This window comes from Ranitomeya variabilis, chromosome 6 (assembly GCF_051348905.1).
Source record: "Ranitomeya variabilis isolate aRanVar5 chromosome 6, aRanVar5.hap1, whole genome shotgun sequence".
NCBI lineage: Eukaryota > Metazoa > Chordata > Amphibia > Anura > Dendrobatidae > Ranitomeya > Ranitomeya variabilis.
Window position 1 is genome coordinate 52,960,119 of NC_135237.1, and position 23,075 is coordinate 52,983,193.

The window sequence follows — 23,075 nt, forward strand, 5'->3', positions numbered from 1 at the left end:
ATAATGATGCATTTAGAAGTGCTTATTTCGCTCACTGATACATTAACAAGCCCCAAATGACTATCGATTACCAGGGAAGCACCACACAGGAATAAATTATAAAATGCCTTTATTAGATATTGATGGCAAAGTAAAAACAGCAAATATCTGTGCACATAGCAGGACTAGGAAACAACACAGATAATTGTTTCACAACTTAGCTCACCCCTTGACGAAGGATAACTTCCGAAACGCGCGTCGGGGTTCGCAAATACAGCACGTGGCGACTCCCTAAGGTAGATATTGAGTACGGTACTTCTTATCCCTCCTCTTGCACATAGCACTTTTTTTATTGATACACTTGCTGTGTGACCAGGTTTTCATATGTAAATTGCTGCTTTGCACATTGCACTTTGGATAATATAGTATATTATGTCTGGACCTGATTTATTATACCTATGAATTATTTGAGTATACTGCTATATATTCACACCAGCTTTGGATTGCTGCTTTGCACATTACACTTTTTTGATAATTCTATCTCTGTATTCTTCATGTTATATTATCGCACATTATTTTCCACTCTAGAGGGAGAAATATATATATATATATATACACACACACACACACATACATATATACATTTATATATATATATATATATATATATATATATATATATATATATATATATATATATATATATTGGGTCAGCTAGTATTACCTAAGTTGTGAAACAATTATACAGAGATACAGAAAGAGTTGTTTTCTAGTCCTGCTATGCGCAGATATTTGCTGTTTTTACTTTGCCATCAATATGTAATAAAGGCATTTTATAATTTATTCCTGTGTGGTGCTTCCCTGGTAATCCATAGTTGGTTGTTTGAGCTGTTTCTCCTGGTTTTGTGGTTTCCACTTCTTTCACAAAGCATCGGATTATTGAATCTGCATTTTTTACACATTTTATATTGTTCTTATATATTGATTGGAGCAATTTTCGGTGCGTCTGTGGTTTTAACCAAATGACTTTATGTCAAGTCTTCACCCAGGGCACAGTACCGTGGCACAAGCACGCAGCACCCTGGCACAAGCACGCAGCACCCTGGCACAAGCACGCAGCACCCTGGCACAAGCACGCAGCACCATGGCACAAGCACGCAGCACCATGGCACAAGCACGCAGCACCATGGCACAAGCACGCAGCACCATGGCACAAGCACGCAGCACCATGGCACAAGCACGCAGCACCATGGCACAAGCACGCAGCACCATGGCACAAGCACGCAGCACCATGGCACAAGCAGCACATTCCCTGTTAATCATTTTTGACACTTGACATTAATCTTTATAGAAATCCTACACAATTCCAACCATCCAGGTGACCAGCTCGCACTGACAACCAAACGCGCCCACGTTGGAGACCGCCGCTTTAGAGACACACAATTGTGCCAAAGTAGCAATAGTGAAGACCCTCTTAAAGATGGGAACCAACGCAAGCGAGCTGCTGATCAACCAAGAACTCACTGCCAACTTTATCATATGTCAGATCTCTGGGAGGCTCCAAAGTTCCCTGTGTGAACGGAGACATATTGCGCGCACGACGATTGCTCTATACACAGAGATGCCTCTGGTATCTGCAGATGGGGTTACATAGTCAGATCCCGGTGATCAGCGCTTTATCACCTCTCCCGTGGATAAACAGATTTAGTTGGAGAACTCCTTTAATGTGACTCCAATAGACATTTTTCTGCCAGGAGAGGCCGTTGTATCAGTGATCCACAAAACTTAAGGAATGCAGTGAAGCATGAGTAATATACAAAAGCAAACAGAGAGGCCCGGAAGCCGCAGAAACGTAAAGTCACAGCACGCAGCGGATGACAGAGCACTGCGGCAGTCGTATTACTCCATCGCTGAGACGATGCCACAAGAATGTGAAGGAGAAAACTGAGCCAGTGCAATCCGCAGTCATAATTACAGGACACACGCAGATGAAGCAGAGCTGACCTCGTGACTTTTACATAAGGCTGTAGATCAACCTGCTGCATTATTGCTCCGCTATCAAGAGGTTCTTTATTAGGGAAGATGGGGAGCAGCCTGGAAGGGCAGCTGGCGTCTCTGCAATATGTGAACGGACCATTGACTTCACCATTTCATGTTTTACTATCATTGCAAAGTTACTGCAGAGAGAATTCACCCCCATCACGGAGCGTCTGCCGGGTGGTAATGTGCTGTGCAGCCAAATACAGGGCAGAATTTGGGAGGGTTTTGCAATGTGTCTAAAAGAAGATTATGATTTATGCTGCAAATCCATCAGCTGATTTTGTCGTGCAATTTACAGACCAGCAGCACAATTTTCCCAAATCCCAGGTTAGACTGAGCAAACAAAGCTCCCATTAGAAAGCCATTCCCACCTCAGAGTGGTGGCATATCACTGGCGGGGGTACAGACTTCTGGGATGCTGCACAGTCCTGCGCTGGCACCCTGGGCAGGGAAGCTGCAGCAAAGCCGGGCGACTGCGGCATCCGGTGCTGAATTACTGCCGCTGTCCCTTCACCCTCCTGAGGAGTAGGAGTCCCAGAGATCTGCCCCCCACGGATCACAGAGTGATGGCACTGCCTTATAAAATGCGAATCGAGCATTATAACCCATGAGAGCAGTGCAGGGGTCTAACCTCTGGGTCTCCTCACTCATACTGAGGACGAGGGGGTCCAGCTTTTCAGGCTAAAATGGACATTAAGGAAATTTTACAGTCCCTCTATCAAGTAGGTGAGTGCGCGCCCACTCTGCGATCACCACTGGCGTGAATGGGACCATCAGAAACTAACCAATCAGAAAACAGATGCACATATCACGGTTTTCTGACCACTAGGTGGCATCGTGAGCTACAGGCGACGGGCACGGCACATCTAGGGCCTCTACGGGCACGGCACATCTAGGGCCTCTACGGGCACGGCACATCTAGGGCCTCTACGGGCACGGCACATCTAGGGCCTCTACGGGCACGGCACATCTAGGGCCTCTACGGGCACGGCACATCTAGGGCCTCTACGGGCACGGCACATCTAGGGCCTCTACGGGCACGGCACATCTAGGGCCTCTACGGGCACGGCACATCTAGGGCCTCTACGGGCACGGCACATCTAGGGCCTCTACGGGCACGGCACATCTAGGGCCTCTACGGGCACGGCACATCTAGGGCCTCTACGGGCACGGCACATCTAGGGCCTCTACGGGCACGGCACATCTAGGGCCTCTACGGGCACGGCACATCTAGGGCCTCTACGGGCACGGCACATCTAGGGCCTCTACGGGCACGGCACATCTAGGGCCTCTACGGGCACGGCACATCTAGGGCCTCTACGGGCACGGCACATCTAGGGCCTCTACGGGCACGGCACATCTAGGGCCTCTACGGGCACGGCACATCTAGGGCCTCTACGGGCACGGCACATCTAGGGCCTCTACGGGCACGGCACATTAGGGCCTCTACGGGCACGGCACATCAAGGGCCTCTACGGGCACGGCACATCTAGGGCCTCTACGGGCACGGCACATCTAGGGCCTCTACGGGCACGGCACATCTAGGGCCTCTACGGGCACGGCACATCTAGGGCCTCTACGGGCACGGCACATCTAGGGCCTCTACGGGCACGGCACATCTAGGGCCTCTACGGGCACGGCACATCTAGGGCCTCTACGGGCACGGCACATCTAGGGCCTCTACGGGCACGGCACATCTAGGGCCTCTACGGGCACGGCACATCTAGGGCCTCTACGGGCACGGCACATCTAGGGCCTCTACGGGCACGGCACATCTAGGGCCTCTACGGGCACGGCACATCTAGGGCCTCTACGGGCACGGCACATCTAGGGCCTCTACGGGCACGGCACATCTAGGGCCTCTACGGGCACGGCACATCTAGGGCCTCTACGGGCACGGCACATCTAGGGCCTCTACGGGCACGGCACATCTAGGGCCTCTACGGGCACGGCACATCTAGGGCCTCTACGGGCACGGCACATCTAGGGCCTCTACGGGCACGGCACATCTAGGGCCTCTACGGGCACGGCACATCTAGGGCCTCTACGGGCACGGCACATCTAGGGCCTCTACGGGCACGGCACATCTAGGGCCTCTACGGGAACGGCACATCTAGGGCCTCTACGGGAACGGCACATATAGGGCCTCTACGGGCACGGCACATATAGGGCCTCTTTGGGAACGACACATCGGCCACTGTTGTCAGTGATGCAGCAAAGAGGTTTTTAGTGTCAGAGTGACACAAGGAGAAGACATCACGCCCCCTCGTCCCAGGTGCACACTGGTTGGCCATTGGCGACAGCGCCACCCACAGTCACACCGGTGTATAGCTACATGCATACGGCCCAGGTACAACAAAACATCACATGTGGAGTCACTCCAGAGCGATGGCAGCGCCCCGGGGGGCAGCAGCCATTCTACATACCACTAGGACACACTGACATAGCACTGGGCTGTAGTGGTGCAGCAGTCTCACCCTATTGAAGTGAATGGGACTGGATGGCGGACACATGAGATGTGTGGGGACGTCCTATCGCCTATGGTCACATTACATGGCGCCTACAGGTGACACAGGGACATGGCTGGGTGGAGGGAGCTGCTCATTCCTTCAGGTGAGAGGAGGAGGAGGAAGTGTCCGCTCAGCACAGGACACAGGAAGACAATGACAGCCACAGACACACAAGTTTTGTTTCCAGATGCGACTTTCCCCTCTTTCTGACCCCCGTCCCCTCCCGTAACTTCTAGCAGCCCCTGTTCTAACAAAGGTTTAAGAGCCGCTTTCCCTCTCTGTCACCCCGACCTTTCACCGTCCGCAGCCACTGGGGTTCCCGGACTTACCGCCTTCTCAGCGACCACCGCGGTGCGTCCCTCGCTTCACAGGCGACCTTCCGCGGTCGGAGCAGCAGCCGCCACAGCGACCACTTTGAGGAAGTCAACACGCAGCAGTCGCCCGTGTGTTCTGCCGCGGCCCCGCCCCCCGAGTGCTGCGGCAGTGCTCCGCCTCCACACGTGACGTCACGCTGAGAGCCCGCCTCTGACGGCAAAGCTCCGCCCACTCGTCCCCGGAACTTCTCGGTGTGTGGAGAGGATGCCAGACAGTGTTGCGCACTGGCGGGAGCGGGGACTGGGAGAGCCGGGACCGTTCTCTGGAGAGTGAGCCTGCGTGTCACCGGCGGCGGGTGCGCTGTGCAGTGTGGCAACAAGGATGGAGAGATAATTATCTCATGGTTTTGGGTGGAGACATATTTTATTTTTACTTTAATGCCTGTAATTATGGCTGAAAATACTTTTTGCAATTGTGTTTCATTACAAGTTCTGCCCCATTTGCCTTCTCTATCCTCGCTGTGGTACTGGCTGCAGAATGAGCCGACAGAGAGTGTGTCAGTGAGCTGGCCCTGGCTACAGGTTAACCCCTTTATGGCTGTACCTGAGCGCCAGGCTGCTGACTGCTGACCACAGACCATGTTCCCCTGAAGTCGACAGCCCCTTAAATAACATGGCAAACTTACTTTTTTGCATTTCCTTTTTTTCCCCTCCTTTTTCCAAGAGTCGTAACAATTGTTATTTCATGGATAGAGCCGCGAGAGTTCAATTTTTATGATTTGGGTTTTTCAAAAACATATTTTAATACTTTATTTTTTAGACTTGAGCCTGCAGTTGTTTGATTGCTTGGGCGATGTACCGTGATGCCTCCTATTCAGTGTATAGTAAATATGATGATCTGTGAAGCCGAGCTGTACAGGAGAACCACCAGTGTGGCCCCAACAGGCTCCCGGCTGCCATTGCAACCCATCAGCTCCCTGCGATCACGTCACAAAGGGCCCAATGGGCTCCCAACCGATGCACCAGCGACACTGTATGACTTAGGCCCGACGCATACTGTGAAAAAAATGCCCGACGTGGGCAGCGGAAGCAGTCTTACGACGCTTCCGCTGCCCCATTGCAAGGTCCGGGGAGGAGGGGGCGGAGTTCCGGCCGTGCATGCGCGGTCAAAAATGGCGGACTAGACACACAAAAGAACGTTACATGTAACTTTTTTTGTGCCGGCGGTGGTCATGCGACGTGTGGCACTGCATCGCTAATAAAAGTCTATAGAGAAAAAACACATCCTGCGGGCAACTTTGCAGGATGCATTTTTTTCTCCACAACGCCGCATTGCGATGTGCAGTGCCTGACGCTAGTGTGAAAGTAGCCTTACATGCCTGTGTTACTAGTTGGCGGTGGCATTTAAGTAGTTAAACAGCGGCGATTGGAGCTAACTCTGGTTGCTGCTGTACAAACAGCTCAATGCCTGAGCCCCTCCATACACTTCCCCCCCCCCCCCACTCCATGAAGTGATGGAACATCATGAGGAAGGGGTTAAGATGCCAGCTTTACACTGTTTGTCCTCAGGATGTGTTCATCCTCAGATACAGGTGACGGCCACCAGCTCCCCCACTTACTCTGGCAGTGCACAGCTTAAGGCTCGGCGTACTGAAGATTCTTATTCTGGAGGATGGCGGGCGACACAAGGATACTACCTCACTGTGCTGCCTGCTCCGGACCACGTACTGTAGGGTGCCACCGCTCCTCATCAGGGTGGGGTGAGCTGGGTTGTGTTGTTTTCTTTGGAGATAGAAGAACTGTGTGGGGTAGAAATGGGGGCTGATTATTGTGTGGGGGAATGTTTATAATTTGGAGCCACAAAGTGGCCAGTATTACCATATGGAGGCACACTATTACAGTGTGGCATACTATACAGCGGCACAGGTGGGCATTATTACTATGGGGGGGGCGCTATTACATTGTGGCATAATATTACTATATGGAGGCACAGAGGTGGGCATTATTACTACAATGTAGGGTACTACTAGTATGTAGAGGCACACATCAGTGGCTCCGGTACGGGAGGTGACAGTTTCCTCACGTACCGGAGACACTGACTCACGTAGACACATTAAAATCAATGTGTCTCTGCACATGTCAGCGTGTTTTCCCGGACCGTGTGTCCGTTTGCAAAACACGGAGACATGTCAGTGTTCGTGGGAGCGCAAGGATCACACGGACCCATTAAAGTCAATGGGTCCGTGTAAACACGTACCGCACACGGATGCTGTCCGTGTGTTTTTTTCCTGTCAGGGTTAAAATTGTAAAAGTTGTTGCAATACACGGACACGCACACACGGACCTTAAAAACGTACTCACGGACATCACACAGAAACCACACACGGATAACTCCGGTACCATTTTTTTTTTAGTGTGGGTGTTATTACTATGTGGAGGCATAGAGCGGCACTATTATATTGTTGGGTAGTATTCCTATATGGAGGCACAGAGGTGGCACTACAACAATGTGGAGGCACCGAGCAGCACTATTATATTGTGATGGCACAATTATATTGTGGCGTACTATTACTATGTGGAGGCACAGATCGGCACTATTAGGCCGGCGGCACACTCAGCGTAGGGAAATGCGGTCTGTTCTTTTACAGGCGTAATACGGAGAAATGATCCCAAAACAGTGATCCGTATGTCATCTGTAGGCAGGGTGTGGCTGCGTATTTTGCGCATGGAAACCTCCGCATGGCATTCGTACTGCAAGATTTTCTCGCAAGCTTGCAAAATGGACATACAATGGATCCATGGACTCAAATATTCTTGAAAACATATATACAGTATATATATATATATATATATATATATATATATATATATATATATGTGTCTCTCTCTATTATTATAAGAGAGCATTAGTGTGGTTCCCAATGATTATCCGTTTCTGTAAATTTTGCTCTTTAATTGTCCTCTCATATGTTTATATTAGATTGCGCAGACATAAATTATAACATTATAAATCTTTGGAAGAGATGTCATAAGGAAGTGCAGCAATCTTTACAGGATTTTGGATTTTTTCACATTTCCCGTTCTGTAATTGCTTTAGGGACGGGTATAAGCCTTTACCAATATGGCGGCGCCTTCAGTGTAGCTAGGCACAGACGCGGACCACAATACTTTGTGTCCTTGGACGTCACAGTCATGCGCATTTGCTTTAGGAAGACGCCGGAGATATGGCACATGTTGAACTGTAATCGTAAGGGTCCCTTTCCACTTGCGAGATAAAAAACGGTCCGTAATCTGGACCGAAAAAACGGATGGAACGTATGCGATTTTCATGCGAGTGTCATGCGAGTACAATGCGATTTTTAATCGCATCATCCGTTTTTTATAATCGCATCATCCGTATGACATCCGTATTACTGTCCGATTTGTACGCACCGGTGTCCTTTGAAAAGCCGGCAATTCAGCGCAGTGTACAGTAAAATCACACTGACAGGTTAGAATAGACTAGATATATACACATAGAATAGGTATATATACATATATATATATGTCAGTGAGACACCTATATATGTATATTTATATTTAATGCAGCGCAAGATAGCATAAAAGCCGCTAATTCAATTGCCGGCTTTTAATTTCTCCTTCCCAAACCCGACAGGATATGAGACATGGTTTACATACAGTAAACCATCTCATATCCCCCTTTTTTTTGCATATTCCACACTACTAATGTTAGTAGTGTGTATGTGCAAAATTTCAGCGCTGTAGCTATTAAATTTAAGGGTTAACTCGCGGAAAAAATTGGCGTGGGCTCCCGCGCAATTTTCTCCGCCAGAGCGGTAAAGCCAGTGACTGAGGGCAGATATTAATAGCCAGGAGAGGGTCCATGGTTATTGGCCCCCCCCCTGGCTACAAACATCTGCCCCCAGCCACCCCAGAAAAGGCACATCTGGAAGATGCGCCAATTCTGGCACTTGGCCACTCTCTTCCCACTCCCTGTAGCGGTGGGATATGGGGTAATGAAGGGTTAATGCCACCTTGCTATTGTAAGGTGACATTAAGCCAGATTAATAATGGAGAGGCGTCAATTATGACACCTATCCATTATTAATCCAATTGTAGGAAAGGGTTAAAAAACACACACACACATGATTACAAAGTAGTTTAATGAAATAAACACAGCGGTTGTTGTAATAATTTATTGCTCTCTCAATCCATCAGGAACACCCTCGCTTGGCAACATAATAAACGCACAAGATACATACCCTCAGATGTCAGATCACGTCCCACGATGTAATCTATCTGAAGGGGTTAACTAATATTACAGGCAGGAGCCCTGCTAATGCAGCTGTGTGCTCCGTGCCTGTAATTCCCCGGCGAATGAATGAAATGTAGGTCATTGACCTACATTTCCTTCAGTCGCGGTGATGCGCCCCCTGGTGGATGTCCTCATATGACCTGGAGCGTGGGAAAAAGTTCCCAGGCTGCAGTTCATGAGAACATCCAGCAGGGGCGCATCACCGCGACTCAATGTAAGTATAGATCACTCTGCTTTCCTTTCAGCACCCGGGGATTACAGGTACGAGCGAGTGGTTTATTGCAGCTCGTGCCTGTAATATTAGTTAACCCCTTCAGATGGATTACCTCGTTGGACGTGATCTGACATCAGAAGGTATGTATCTTGTGCGGTTATTATTTTGCCAAGCGAGGGTGTTGCTGATGGATTGAGAGAGCAATAAATTATTAAAACAACCGCTGTGTTTATTTCATTAAAATACTTTTAAATCGTGTGTGTGTTTTTTAACCCTTTCAAACAATTGGATTAATAATGGATAGGTGTCATAATTGACGCCTCTCCATTATTAATCTGGCTTAATGTCACCTTACAATAGCAAGGTGACATTAACCCTTCATTACCCCATAGCCCACCGCTACAGGGAGTGGGAAGAGAGTGGCCAAGTGCCAGAATAGGCGCATCTTCCAGATGTGCCTTTTCTGGGGTGGCTGGGGGCAGATGTTTTTAGCCACGGGGGGGGCCAATAACCATGGACCCTCTCCAGGCTATTAATATCTGCCCTCAGTCACTGGCTTTACCGCTCTGGCGGAGAAAATTGCACGGGAGCCCACGCCAATTTTTTCCGCCATTTAACCCTTTATTTCAGCAGCTACAGCGCTGAAATTTTGCACATACACACTACTAACATTAGTAGTGTGGAATATGCAAAAAAAAAAGGGATATGAGATGGTTTACTGTATGTAAACCATGTCTCATATCCTGTCGGGTTTGGGAAGGAGAAATGAAAAGCCGGCAATTGAATTAGCGGCTTTAATGCTATCTAGCGCTGCATTAAATATAAATATACATATATAGGTGTCTCACTGACATATATATATGTATATAGACACATTCTATGTGTATATATCTAGTCTATTCTAACTTGTCAGTGTGATTTTACTGTACACCGCGCTGAATTACCGGCTTTTCAAAGGACACCGGTGCGTAAAAATCGGACAGAACTCGCATGGTGCGAGTGCTGTGCGATTTTTTTCTCGCACCCATTGACTTGCATTGGCGAGTCTCGTCCGAGAATCGCAGCAATACGCAGCATTCTGCGAATTTTTTTCTCAGCCGATCCAGATTTTTCTCAGTCCGATTTCGGCTGAGAAAAAAATCGCAAATCAAAAGACACCTATTAACTAACATTGGTCCGAGTGCAATCCGATTTTTTATCGGATTGCACGCGTCCGTTTTCCTCGCAAGTGGAAAGGGACCCTTAGTGTGCTACTACCTTGTTTCATAAGATTGGGACACCTGAGTTGATCTAATTGATCATTGAGCAAATTTTAACTATAATCACATTGTACTTTATGCTATTTATGTATGAATAATGAATTTGGATGAAATTGCTATAACAGCACTTATGCACTTTTTTTGATCACTGATCACATGCACTATTGATGGAAAACGCTGAATATTGTTAATAATTCGATATGATTGAACATGTGTGTGTTTTATATAAACTCAGTTCACTTGTATGTTCATTGCTTGAAAAAGGATACCATATCCGAAACGTTGCCACGCCGTTCAGGCATTAAAGCCCACTTTTTCTTATTATTTTTTGTGCTGTTTTTCTTTTTTATTCTTATTATTGGAAGCCATTTGGATCATTGGTTTGGGAAGCGTTGCACAACAACTACAGTAGTATTAGATGCTGTTCCAATTTTGATCTATATATATATATATATATATATATATATATATATATATATATATATATATATATATATATATATATATATATATTTGTCAGTGAAACCCGACAGGATATGAGACATGGTTTACATACAGTAAACCATTTCATATCCCTTATTTATTTATTTTTTTTACATATTCCTTACTAATGATGTTAGTAGACTGTGTGTGCAAAATTTGGGGGCTCTAGCTGTTAAAATAAAGGGTTAAGTCACGGAAAAAACTGGCATGGGCTCCCACGCAATTTTCTCCGCCAGAGTGGTAAAGCCAGTGACTGAAGGCAGATATTTATAGCCTAGAGAGGGTCCATGGTTATTGGCCCCCCCTGGCTAAAAACATCTGCCCCCAGCCACCCCAGAAAAGGCACATCTGGAAGATGCGCCTATTCTGGCACTTGGCCACTCTCTTCCCACTCCTGTGTAGCGGTGGGATATGGGGTAATGAAGGGTTAATGTCACATTGCTATTGTAAGGTGACATTAAGCCTGGTTAATAATGGAGAGTTGTCAACAAGACACCTATCCATTATTAACCCCTTCCCGACCTTTGACGCCACGTAGGCATCATGAAAGTCGGTGCCAATCCGACCTGTGACGCCTATGTGGCGTCATGGAGGGATCGCGTCCCTGCAGATCAGGTGAAAGGGTTAACTCCAATTTCACCCGTTCTGCAGGGACAGGGGGAGTGGTGCTTCAGCCCAGGGGGGGTGGCTTCACCCCCTCGTGGCTACGATCGCTCTGATTGGCTGTTGAAAGTGCAACAGCCAATCAGAGCAATTCATAATATTTCACCTATGAAAAGTGAAATATTACAATCCAGCCATGGCCGATGCTGCAATATCATCGGCCATGGCTGGAAACCCTGATGTGCCCCCCCAGCCACCGATCGCCTCCCTAGTCCTCGGTTCTGTCCCGTACTCCCCTCCATCTGCCTGTCCGCTCCCCCGTTCTCCTGCCCCGCTCCCCTCGTGCTGCGATCCACCCCCCCATGCTCCGATCCCCCCTCATACTTACCGAGCCTCCCGGAGTCCGTCCGTCTTCTCCATGGGCGCCGCCATCTTCCAAAATGACGGGCGCATGCGCAGTGCGCCCGCCGAATCTGCCGGCCCGCAGATTCGTTCCAGGTACATTTTGATCACTGTGATAAAACTTACCACAGTGATCAAAATAAAAAAAATAGTAAATGAACCCCCCCCTTTATCACCCCCATAGGTAGGGACAATAATAAAATAAAGAAAATATTTTTTTTTTCTGCACTAGGGTTAGGGCTAGGGTTAGCATTAGGGCTAGGGTTAGAATTAGGCTATGTGCACACGGTGCGGATTTGGCTGCGGATCGGCCGCTGCGGATTTGTAGCAGTTTTCCATTAGGTTTACAGTACCATGTAAACCTATGGAAAACCAAATCCGCTGTGCCCATGGTGCGGAAAATACCGCGCGGAAAAGCTGTGTTGTATTTTCCACAGCATGTCAATTCTTTGTGCGGATTCTGCAGCGTTATACACCTGTTCTTCAATAGGAATCCACAGCTGAAATCCGCACAAAAAACACTGGAAATCCGCGGTAAATCCGCAGGTAAAACGCAGTGCCTTTTACCTGCGGATTTCTCAAAAATGGTGCAGAAAAATCTCACACGAATCCGCAACGTGGGCACATAGCCTTAGGGTTAGGGTTGGAATTAGAGTTAGGGTTGGAATTAGGGCTAGGATTGGAAATAGGGTTAAGATTAGGCCTATGGTTAGGGTTGTGGTTAGGGGTGGGTTGGGGTTAGGATTACGGTTAGGGTTGGGATTAGGGTTATGGGTGTGTCGGGGTTTGGGTTGTGGTTAGGGGTGTGTTGGGGTTAGGGTTGTGATTAGGGTTATGGCTAGAGTTTGGATTAGGGTTAGGGGTGTGTTGGGGTGAGTGTTGGAGTTAGAATTTAGAGGCTTCCACTTTTTAGGCACATCAGGGGTCTCCAAACGCAACATGGCGCCACCATTGATTCCAGCCAATCTTGCATTCAAAAAGTCAAATGGTGCTCCCTCCCTTCCGAGCCCCGACGTGCACCCAAACAGTGGTTTACCCCCACATATGGGGTATCAGCGTACTCAGGACAAACTGGGCAACAATTATTGGGGTCCAATTTCTCCTGTTACCCTTGCGAAAATAAAAAATTGCTTGCTAAAACATAATTTTAGAGGAATGAAAAATTATTTTTTTTATTTTCAAGGCTCTGCGTTATAAACTTCTGTGAAGCACTTGGGGGTTCAAAGTGCTCACCACATATCTAGATAAGTTCCGTGGAGGGTCTAGTTTCCAAAATGGGGTCACTTGTGGGGAGTTTCTACTGTTTAGGCACATCAGGGGCTCTGCAAACGCAATGTGACCGCCCGCAGACCATTCCATCAAAGTCTGCATTTCAAAAGTCACTACTTCCCTTCCGAGCCCCAATGTGCGCTCAAACAGTGGTTCCTCCCCACATATGGGGTATCAGCGTACTCAGGACAAACTGGGCAACAACTTTTGGGGTCCAATTTCTCCTGCTACCCTTGTGAAACTAAAAAATTGCTTGCTAAAACATCATTTTTGAGGAAAGAAAAATGATTTTTTTATTTTCACGGCTCTGCGTTGTAAACTTTTGTGAAGCACTTTGGGGGTCAAAGTGCTCACCACATATCTAGATAAGTTCCTTGAGGGGTCTAGTTTCCAAAATGGGGTCACTTGTGGGGGGTTTCTACTGTTTAGGCACATCAGGGGCTCTGCAAACGCAACGTGACGCCCGTGGACCATTCCATCAAAGTCTGCATTTCAAAAGTCACTACTTCCCTTCCGAGCCTCGACGTGTGCCCAAGCAGTGGTTTACCCCCACATATGGGGTATCAGCATACAGTCATGGACAAAAATTTTGAGAGTGAGACAAATATTAATTTTTCCAAAGTCTACTGCTTCATTTTTTCTAATGGCAATTTGCATATACTCCTGAATGTCAGAGTGATTAGCTTAACAGCAATTACTGTACTTGCAAAGTCAATATTTGCCCAGAAAATTAACTTTAACCCCCAAAACACATTTCAACATCATTGCAGTCCTGCCTTAAAAGGAGCAGCTAACATCGTTTTAGTGATTGATCCATTAACACAGGTGTGGGTGTTGATGAGGACAGGGCTGGCGATCAGTCAGTCATGATTAAGTAAGAATGACATCACTGGACACTTTAAAAGGAGGCTGGTGCTTGGTATCATTGTTTCTCTTCACTTAACCATGGTTATCTCTAAAGAAACACGTGCAGCCATCATTGCACTGCACAAAAATGGCCTAACAGGGAAGAGTATCGCAGCTACAAAGATTGCACCTCAGTCAACAATCTATCGCATCATCAAGAACTTCAAGGAGAGAGAGAGTTCCTTGTTGTCAAAAAGGCTCCAGGGCGCCCAAGAAAGACGCAAGCGCCAGGACCGTATCTTAAAACTGTTTCAGCTGCGGGATCGGACTACCAGCAGTGCCGAGCTTGCTCAGGAATGGCAGCAGGCTGGTGTGAGTGCTTCTGCACGCACTCTGAGGCAGAGACTCTGAGCAAGGCCTGGTTTCAAGGAGGGCAGCAAAGAAGCCACTTCTCTCCAGAAAAATCATCAGGGACCGACTGATATTCTGCAAAAGGTACAGGGAGTGGACTGCTGAGGACTGGGGCAAAGTCATTTTCTCTGATGAATCCCCTTTTCGATTGTTTGGGACATCTGGAAAACAGCTTATTCGGAGAAGAAGAGGTGAGCGCTACCACCAGTCTTGTCACATGCCAACTGTAAAGCATCCTGAAACCATTCATGTGTGGGGTTGCTTCTCAGCCTAAGGAATCGGCTCACTCACAGTCTTGCCTAAAAACACAGCTATGAATAAAGAATGGTACCAGAATGTCCTCCAAGAGCAACTTCTCCCAACCGTCCAAGAGCAGTTTGGCGCCCAAGAATGCCTTTTCCAGCATGATGGAGCACCTTGCCATAAAGCAAAGGTGATAACTAAACGGCTCATGGAACAAAACAAGGAGATTTTGGATCCATGGCCTGGAAACTCCCCAGATCTTAATCCCATTGAGAACTTGTGGTCAATCATCAAGAGACGGGTGGACAAACAAAAACCAACAAATTCTGGCAAAATGCAAGCATTGATTATGCAAGAATGGACGGCTATCAGTCAGGATTTGGTCCAGAAGTTGATTGAGAGCATGCCAGGGAGAATTGCAGAGGTCTTGAAGAAGAAGGGTCAACACTGCAAATATTGACTTGCTGCATTAACTCATTTTAACTGTCAATATAACCTATTGGTACTCATAATATGATTGCAATTATATTTCTGTATGTGATATAAACATCAGACAAACTCTAATAAAAACCAGAGGGCAGCAGATCATGTGAAAATATAATTTTGGTGTCATTCTCAAAACTTTTGGCCATGACTGTACTCAGGACAAACTGGACAACAACTTTTGGGGTCCAATTTCTCCTGTTACTCTTGTGAAAATAAAAAATTGCGGGCTAAAAAATAATTTTTGAGGAAAGAAAAATGATTTTCTATTTTCACAGCTCTGCGTTATAAACTTCTGTGAAGCACTTGGGGGTTTAAAGTGGTCACCGCACATCTAGATTAGTTCCATGGGAGGTCTAGTTTCCAAAATGGGGTCACTTGTGGGGGAGCTCTCCAAACGCGACATGGTGTCCGCTAACGATTGGAGCTAATTTTTCATTCAAAAAGTCAAGTGGCGTGCCTTCCCTTCCGAGCCCTGCCGTGTGCCCAAACAGTGGTTTACCCCCACATGTGAGGTATCAGTGTACTCAGGAGAAATTGCCCAACAAATTTTAGGATCCATTTTATCCTGTTGCCCATGTGGAAATGAACAAATTGAGGCTAAAAGAAATTTTTTGTGAAAAAAAAAAAGAATTTAACCCGAGGGGAAAAAGGAAGCTAATACTTCACAACATATGTAGAACAGGAAAAATTGTAAATAACATGTACTCCAGCCTAATATCAGGAGAAGATATATCATGGATCCTATCTTGTCCAAAGTGGCATCATAGACCTGAGACAGGGACAAGGGGGCATCCTCTACGTCTGGAGGAAAGAAGGTTTAAGCATAATAACAGACGCGGATTCTTTACTGTAAGAGCAGTGAGACTATGGAACTCTCTGCCGTATGATGTTGTAATGAGTGATTCATTACTTAAATTTAAGAGGGGACTGGATACCTTTCTGGAAAAGTATAATATTACAGGGTATATACACTAGATTCCTTGATAAGGCGTTGATCCAGGGAACTAGTCTGATTGCCGTATGTGGAGTCGGGAAGGAATTTTTTTCCCCATGGTGGAGTTACTCCTTGCCACATGGGTTTTTTTTGCCTTCCTCTGGATCAACATGTTAGGGCATGTTAGGTTAGGCTATGGGTTGAACTAGATGGACTTAAAGTCTTCCTTCAACCTCAATAACTATGTAACTATGTGTGCAAACAGATGGTAAATAAGTAGGAGCAGACACCTGTAGAAAAATAATCAGGGAAATACTTGGGTTCAGGGCTTTCTTTTTCCCGAGGGACAGGACTGGGTAACTTACCTCCATAACTGCTATGGAACTACACCTATGTATTTCTTGCATAGACTGACACTTATCCATGCCTCAGGACATTGGATCTTGATTTCTTGTATTTCCATATGGCGTGTGTGTGCATATGTTTATTTAAACAACTAATACATTGTAGTATTGCAGTATATTTATTTCCCTGATTATTTTTCTACAGGTGTCTGCTCCTACTTATTTACCATCTGTTTGCACACATGCCACTTTGGACAAGATAGGATCCATGATATATCTTCTCCTGATATTAGGCTGGAGTACATGTTATTTGTCATAGTACTCAGGGGGTCAGTTGGCAGCAAACAATAGGATTTATGTAGTCTTATATTTAGCACTTTCTGGCAATTTTTCCTGTTCTACATATGTTGTGAAGTATTAGCTTCCTTTTTCCCCTCGGGTTAAATTCTTTATGGTCTATTTTGCCATATCTTTGTTTTAAATGTTTTTAAATGTATGTCTTGCCTGGCTCTGTTTGTGGTTAATGACTTTTGTATAATAAAATTGACTATTTAAGGTTGATCCCATTGGTTTGCATATCTTCTCTCTCTGTTCAGTAATTATTTATATGCAATGGTTGATCCCTAATCTTTGTATTGGAGTGGTGCCCGCTTCTCTTTCTTTCTATACAAACAATGGTTTGTTACCACATATGAGGTATCGGTGTACTCAGGAGAAATTGCCCAACACATTTTAGGATCCATTTTATCCTGTTGCCCATGTGAAAATGAAAAAATTGAGGATAAAATAATTTTTTTGTGAAAAAAAAGTACTTTTTCATTTTTACGGATTAATTTGTGAAGCACCTGGGGGTTCAAAGTGCTCACTATGAATCTAGATAAGCTCCTTGGGGGGTCTAGTTTCCAAAATGGGGTCACTTGTGGGGGAGCTCCAATGCTTAGGCACACGGGGGCTCTCCAAACGCGACATGGTATCCGCTAAAGATTGGAGCCAATTTTTCATTGAAAAAGTCAAATGGCGCTCCTTCCCTTCCGAGCCCTGCCGTGCGCCCAAACAGTGGTTCCCCCCAACATATGGGGTATCGGCGTACTCAGGACAAATTGTACAATAACTTATGGGGTCCAGTTCCTCTTTTTACCCTTGGGAAAATAAAAAAATTGTTGCTAAAAGTTCATTTTTGTGACTAAAAAGTTAAATGTTCAGTTTTTCCTTCCATGTTGCTTCTGCTGCTGTGAAGCACCTGAAGGGTTAATAAACTTCTTGAATGTGGTTTTGAGCACCTTGAGGGGTGCAGTTTTTAGAATGGTTTTACTTTTGGGTATTTTCAGCCATATAGACCCCTCAAACTGACTTCAAATGTGAGGTGGTCCCTAAAAAAATGGTTTTGTAAATTTCATTGTAAAAATGAGAAATTGCTGGTAAAATTTTAACCCTTATAACTTCCTAGCAAAAAAAAATTTTGTTTCCAAAATTGTGCTGATGTAAAGTAGACATGTGGGAAATGTTATTTATTAACTATTTTGTGTCACATAACTCTCTGGTTTAACAGAATAAAAATTGAAAATTGCGAAATTTTCAAAATTTTAGCCAAATTTGCATTTTTTTCACAAATAAACGCAAAAATTATCGACCTAAATATACCACTAACATGAAGCCCAATATGTCACAAAAAAACAATCTCAGAACCACTAGGATCCGTTGAAGCGTTCCTGAGTTTTTACCTCATAAAGGGACACTGGTCAGAATTGCAAAAAACGGCCAGGTCATTAAGATCAAAATAGGCTGGGTCATTAAGGGGTTAATCCAATAGTAGTAAAAGGGTTAATAATACACACAAACATGAAGAATAAAGTATTTTTAATTAAATAAATACACAAATGGGGTTGTAAAATCTTTATTGTACGCCTTATCCACCTGAAGACCCTCGTTCTGTAAAAGAAAAAAGCTACAATATCCCATACCTCTCCGGTGCTCAGTCATGTCCCATGCTGTAAATCCATCTGAAGGGGTTAAATAATTTTACAAGCAGGAAACTGCTAATGCAGCAATGCAGCTGTTGCTCCTGCTTGTAAAAACTGGGAAATGAATGGAAAGCAGGGGAATGTAGCATCATAGACTTGCGGTGCTGCTCCCCCTGCTGGCATAAACTCATATGAACTCGAAAGTGAGAAAATATTCAGAAAAATTCCCACGCTAGAGTGCAACTCCTGCCGCGGGTATATCGCATGCGGAATTGGCATGCATATTACCGCAGAAAACTAGCGTTTTGCAAGCATAATTAGCATGCAGAATGCTAGCATTTTCCAAGCGATCTGTAGCATCGCTTGGAAAACTGATTAACAGGTTGGTCACACTTGTCAAACAGTGTTTGACAAGTGTGACCAACTTTTTACTATTGATGCAGCCTATGCCGCATCAATAGTAAAAGATAGAATGTTAAAAATAATTTAAAAAAATGGTTATACTCACCTTCTGCAGACAGCCGATCTCCTCAGCGGCTTCCGTTCCTATAGATGGTGTGTGTGCAGGACCTTCGATGACGTCGCGGTCACGTGACCGCGACGTCATCGCAGGTCCTTCATACACACCATCTATAGGAACGGAAGCGGCCGTGTGCACCGCTGAGAGGCGGGAAGCGTCCGGGGCCATCAGAGGGTGAGTATATCACGATTTTTTATTTTAATTCTTTTTTTTTTTTTTTTTTACAATTATATGGTGCCCAGTCCGTGGAGGAAAGTCTCCTCTCCTCCACCCTGGGTACCAACCGCACATGATCTGCTTACTTCCCACATGGTGGGCATAGCCCCATGTGGAAAGTAAGCAGATCAATGCATTCCTAGGTGTGCAGAATCCCCGCGATTCCGCAAATTTAATGAACATGCTGCATATTTTACCGCAAATCGTTTCCGCTGCGGAAAAATACTCAGTATGTGCACAACATTTGCGGATTGCATTCTAATTAATAGGATGCTTAATGTGAGCGTTTTTTTGCGGTTTTATAGTGAAAAAACTATAGCCTTATAGTGTGGGGTAGTATTCCTATGTGGAGGCACAGAGTGGCATTATTATATTGTGGGGTACTGATACCATGTGGAGGCACAGAGGTGGCATTATTACAGTGTGGAGGCACAGAGGCACTATTATATTGTGGGTACTATTACTATGTGGAGGCACAGAGCTGCACTATTATAATGTGGGGTACTGTTACCACGTGGAGGCACAGAGGTGGCATTACAGTGTGGAGGCACTATTATATTCTGGGTACTATTACTATGTGGAGGCACAGAGGTGGCACTATTATAATGTGGGGTATTGTTACCATGTGGAGGCACAGATGGGCGCTACTTTATGGAAGCAGTTTTAAGATATTGGAAAATATGGGTTTATCGCTTTCCTTATAGATCATGAGTTGAGTGAATATGTTCGGAATTGGTCACTGAATCTGAATGTGCCATATTCATACAATATTGTTAATCTATTTATGTTTGAGGATCGGTTCCGAACATGTTCGGTAATTTCTACTCCCAATATTCGGTGCCAATCGTAATCGGAATCAAAATTTGAAAAATTCGCTCAACTCTATTCGTGAGATCTTATGGGCTCGGCCTTTTGCCCTTCTGTGTCTGCCTCCTTGTTAGATGGATGAACATATAATCCCTTTTCCGTTCCCTCACTATACAGCTGGCCTTACGCCTTCAGTTGGCTTCTTGTTTGGCTGACAGCTGTTCCCTCCTCTGCCCCCGTACACATGCACGCTCTGCTTGGTTAATCATACATGTGTTTCCAAAAAGGGAGAATTGTAGAAGCCGCTACCTGACATTTGCGGTGGTGACTTTTCTTCCCCCAATCCTAAAAGGAGCGAGCGTCGTTGGAGAGAGTGGTGCGGTCCCACCAACATTGATGAGTCCATCCGCACCTGACGAGACTGTTGTCTGCAGACTGCTGAGGATAGTTGTGCTCTCACTACATCACCCTCCCATGTAACATGGCTGACAGAATATTTTGTCTCTTGCCTTCCAGTTGGGTGAAGTAGGGACTTCATTGTGGGCCGATGTAGGGCCTGATGCGGACGTGGGTATGTGCCTTCTGGCACCAGAGCGCCGCACCATAATTCTGATCGAGAGCGACTGATAATGGAGGGTGAAGACGTGGACCGGCTGTTGGCCTGTGTAGGAAGCCAGACCAGCTGGCCCATTGAAAGGTGGCAGGCCTGTGAAGGTGCAGCACAAAGGGTCACTTAGGCTACTTTCACACATCCGTTTTTTGCTATCAGGAAGGATCCGTTGAATTTTTAAAAAAACGGATCCGTTGCAAAATGTGAAAAACTGATGCAACGGATCAGTTTTTTTCTGGATCCATTATTTGTGGGGGGGGTTTAACCAGGGATAAAGTTTGGATTTCCTGTTGCGGGGAGGAGAGAGAGAAAACGTTAGGTCATCAGGCACAATCCGGCGCTAATACAACTCTATGAGAAAAAAAACGGATACATTTTTTGAAAATTTCGCCAGATTTTGCCTCACCGCAAAAACCTGATGTGTGAAAGTAGCCTAAGGGGTTCATGTTGTTATATTTTGTATTTATTTTTGTGTTTTCTGTATGCAAATTTTCATGAAGAATAATCTTTTGTGTCACAGGGTAACTTCATCGGCAAAATGGACTTGGCTAAACCAGCAATTTCCACAATCTGTCACCATAAAGATAATGCAACACTAAACTAGTACGATCACAGTTCTCAAACACCTCGATTAAATCAGTGTAAACCTGTAATAATGCAAAAATCCAGAAGGAAGTCTAAGCGTATAATGGAGGGTTTTGAAGTAATGGTACATAATCTTTCATAATCTTCGCGCAGGTAATTATGCATACATGTAGGATGCATCCCCAGACCTGACAGCTCCAGGAAAATGTTCTTGTCATAGTGTTATTCTTATGCTAAGATTACTGCAAGATCAAAAGAGGCAACAAACGGTGAAAGGGGTTAATCCCACAAATAGGATAAGGAAATAGGTATATCTCAGGAGTCATCCAAATCCTTAATTTAACTATGTCAAAGAAAAATGAACACCAGTTTACGGGAATTTTGTACTTCTTTCAGTCTCTTTACTCAGTCCTCTGTAATTGTGGTCTCTTCCTGTGGGCAAGAAGCCTGTGGCTTACACAGGATTTATGGGCTCCCGTGGCTGACACAGGATTTATAGGCTCCCGTGGCTTACACAGGATTTATGGACTCCTGTGGTTGGCACTGGATTTATGGGCTCCTGTGGTTGGCACTGGATTTATGGGCTCCTGTGACTGGTGTTGGATGTATGGGCTTCTGTGGGTGGCGCTGGATGTATGGGCTCCTGTGGTTGGCACTGGATTTATGGGCTCCTGTGGTTGGCACTGGATTTATGGGCTCCTGTGGCTGACACAGGATTTATGGACTCCCGTGGTTGGCACTGGATTTATGAGCTCCCGTGGTTGGCACTGGATATATGGGCTCCTGTTGCTGACACTGGATGTATGGGCTCCTGTGGCTGACAATGGATTTATGGGCTCCTGTGGTTGGCACTGAATATATGGGCTCCTGTGGCTGACACTGGATTTATGGGCTCCTGTGGTTGGCACTGGATATATGGGCTCCCGTGGCTGACGCTGGATGTATGGGCTCCTGTGGCTGGTGATAGATGTATGGGCTCCTGTGGCTGACAATGGATTTATGGGCTCCTGTGGTTGGCACTGAATATATGGGCTCCTGTGGCTGACACTGGATTTATGGGCTCCTGTGGCTGACACTGGATTTATGGGCTCCTGTGGTTGGCACTGAATATATGGGCTCCCGTGGCTGGCGCTGGATGTATGGGCTCCCGTGGCTGGCGCTGCATGTATGGGCTCCCGTGGCTGGCGCTGCATGTATGGGCTCCCGTGGCTGGCGCTGCATGTATGGGCTCCCGTGGCTGGCGCTGCATGTATGGGCTCCCGTGGCTGGCGCTGCATGTATGGGCTCCCGTGGCTGGCGCTGCATGTATGGGCTCCCGTGGCTGGCGCTGCATGTATGGGCTCCCGTGGCTGGCGCTGCATGTATGGGCTCCCGTGGCTGGCGCTGCATGTATGGGCTCCCGTGGCTGGCGCTGCATGTATGGGCTCCCGTGGCTGGCGCTGCATGTATGGGCTCCCGTGGCTGGCGCTGCATGTATGGGCTCCCGTTGCTGGCGCTGCATGTATGGGCTCCCGTGGCTGGCGCTGCATGTATGGGCTCCCGTGGCTGGCGCTGCATGTATGGGCTCCCGTGGCTGGCGCTGCATGTATGGGCTCCCGTGGCTGGCGCTGGATGAATGGGCTCCCGTGGCTGGCGCTGCATGTATGGGCTCCCGTGGCTGGCGCTGCATGTATGGGCTCCCGTGGCTGGCGCTGGATGAATGGGCTCCTGTGGTTATTTGCATT

General features: G+C 46.4%; 1 protein-coding gene across 7 annotated transcripts in view; it reads right to left on the minus strand.

Annotated features, from left to right (window-relative positions):
* Positions 1-5,011, minus strand: part of ARHGAP12 (Rho GTPase activating protein 12) — an 84,495-nt gene extending 79,484 nt beyond the window's left edge. For 4 of the 7 annotated variants that reach the window (XM_077268492.1, XM_077268491.1, XM_077268490.1 and 1 more), the window contains exon 1: positions 4,859-4,995. The gene's annotated coding sequence lies outside the window, so the exon portion shown is untranslated. Of the gene's footprint in view, positions 1-4,858 lie in introns of all 7 variants that reach the window. The other 3 variants (XM_077268488.1, XM_077268486.1, XM_077268487.1) reach the window with 2 other exon arrangements.
* Positions 5,012-23,075: the final 18,064 nt, after the last annotated feature.